Source organism: Macrobrachium nipponense, chromosome 21 (assembly GCF_015104395.2).
Source record: "Macrobrachium nipponense isolate FS-2020 chromosome 21, ASM1510439v2, whole genome shotgun sequence".
In the NCBI taxonomy this organism is placed as follows: Eukaryota; Metazoa; Arthropoda; class Malacostraca; order Decapoda; family Palaemonidae; genus Macrobrachium; species Macrobrachium nipponense.
The window spans coordinates 24,678,050-24,680,453 of record NC_087212.1 but is presented as its reverse complement, the minus strand read 5'-3'; the positions used below and the strand labels follow the sequence as shown (position 1 = coordinate 24,680,453).

General features: G+C 36.6%; 1 long non-coding RNA gene across 1 annotated transcript in view; it reads left to right on the top strand.

The window, feature by feature from the left end:
• The window catches only part of LOC135197577 (uncharacterized), an 18,842-nt gene extending 16,642 nt beyond the window's left edge, over window positions 1-2,200 (top strand). The window contains exon 3 of the long non-coding RNA XR_010310609.1: window positions 1,068-2,200. This is a non-coding gene — a long non-coding RNA (uncharacterized LOC135197577). The remainder of the gene's footprint in view (window positions 1-1,067) is intronic.
• Window positions 2,201-2,404: the final 204 nt, after the last annotated feature.

The window sequence follows — 2,404 nt, the reverse complement described above, 5'->3', positions numbered from 1 at the left end:
AAATGTAAAGAGAAAAAGGAAGCCCATCAGGCAAAGGATAGGTATTTTAAACAAGATCCTTCTGCCGCAAAAGAACCGTAAATTATTCTTCATTATGGTTAGCAAAAGCTCTTTACCAAGCGACGATCTTATTTAAACTCAAGATCATTTACGATGCTTTGAATCCCCAAGTTTTTTTTTTTTTTTTTTTTTTTTTTACAACGCTTCCCTTAATTGTGAACAATAGTGAGGTCTTGTTTCACCTCTGAATAAACGTAAAATAAGCCAGAAATTCCCTCTAAAAGGGCATTATAATAAACAGAAATCAATTCTGCTAGTGAACACATTTTGATGGCGAAACTCAGATATCAATGCAAAAGCCAAAAATTTTGCTGACGTTATTTTTGGCTGTTAACACAACGCTTACAGTACAATACTATTTAATTTACATTCCTACGTAGTCATGACAAGAGCTTTAGAGAAAAACTTATCCAAATATGCTTACTATTGGGATTATCATTTGGACTAAAGTTTCATGTGCTGAGTCAATTCAACTGCATTTTCATGTTGAACTACTCGACTATATATATATAAAAAAATAGATTAGGTTAGGCTCGATATTATTCTAAGAGTATTTCAGGTCACTTTCGATATCTCAGTCAGCATTTCCTTACTTTCACGTATTTACCGACAACGAACTGATTTCCTTGAAACGCTGGCGGACAGAATTACTTAATACCTACTAACACAGAAAAAAAATTGCAATGCCCGAGGCATTTCCTAATATATGGTTTACACAGAACAGGGGAAATGACGTGTAGGCCTACTAAGAGATCGTATAAATCCTGTAATGTAAGTTATGTAACTTTCCCAAAAATTGTAGATTCTAATTGTCCTATATTCTCTTCGTCTTATAACCTTTTAGCAGTAATACACTCATAAGAAATGGGTTAATGTTGACTACATTAGAAAACTAACATGTCAGTAGTCACACCCCAACGGTCCTGTAACGTTACGTAAACACAGAAAACGACTAAACAATTACCAGCATTGGAGATTCTCACGGAATTATTTTCTCACCTCAACAGGGCGACTTGCTGATGATGTGCGCAAACGCATGCATCCGAGAAGGGGGACGTATGGCCATGAAGTGGGGTTCCACTTGCCATTACTTCACCAACGGCAAGAAATAAAAAGGACGGTTTGGCGTTCTCTTGGGGGACCGACTCACTGAGTTCACTCGACTTGGCTTCCTCTGCCACCCTCCCTGACCCGTCCCAGATTCTTCTTGGAAAAATTATGATTATATTACATTGTTTCTTCCTCTGATTTACATGTGTGTTAGCACAGGCTATAATTTTCAAATTATTACCTATTCTGTATATTAAGTAGTGGTCAATGATAGAACGAAAGACTGCCGAAAATAGATCGTGTTTTGGTCTGAGCAATGCTGCTGCAGTCACTCATCGTCAATAAAGTTCCTCGAGCAGAGCAAAGTAGATACAGTAACAGGAGGTCACTTACGATAAAACCATTAGCACGCACTGAAATGACCCTTCAGCTTCATTGTTTGCTTATAACTTTCATTCTTTCACAGATGAAGCATGTTAGGAGACTGAGAAAAACGTAGTAGCTTCCTTTTCTTCTCTTAATTTTTCAAATACTGCACGTATATACAAAATTCTTCGCACTTTTATTGAATGTTGTTCATTGAAGGAGTAGTTGTCTAGATATATATTTATTTATCGTGTTTACGCTCTTCGTCACTTCCTATTTCTCCCTTACTTATAAAGTACACATGTGGGTTTTTCTGACGCAGTATATACCCTTAATGAATTGATCTGAAACAATTCGTTTCACCCACGCATTCCATCCATATTTATTTATTTCCTTTTATTTCAGAGGATAAAAAAAAATGGCTTACCCTTCCATAATCACGTACAAATTTTCCAGACTTTTTTTCTGCTGTTCTGTTCCTATTCATTATTATTATTCTTTAATTTCCCCTTCAAGTGTACTGTTATAATTTACGAAAATTGCACTCGTTACCTGCTTTGATGAAACGCTGGTTATGCTGAAGGTATTATGCTATGGAAGAATGTCTGAAGTTTGCCATTTCCATTTTACCCCAATATACACTGCAAGTCAGAAACTCACTTCACAAGCTGTCTGTAAAAGTGTACACAACACTTTTGTTACATTAAAGACTATTGGAAAGAAATACCCAGGTTTCATTTTCTCTCCTGCATACTACGTTCACAAGTGGTCTTGTCTTTATAGTCATTCTTTTCATCTTTATTAATATAATTAAACGTGATTTACTAGATAAAAATCTGGCTATAGAGTCAACCACTACAGCACTTTCAGCCAGTTAGTGCTCAAGACAGTGAAAGGGGGTGGGCGCAGGGGGGTGGGGGAGATGGTG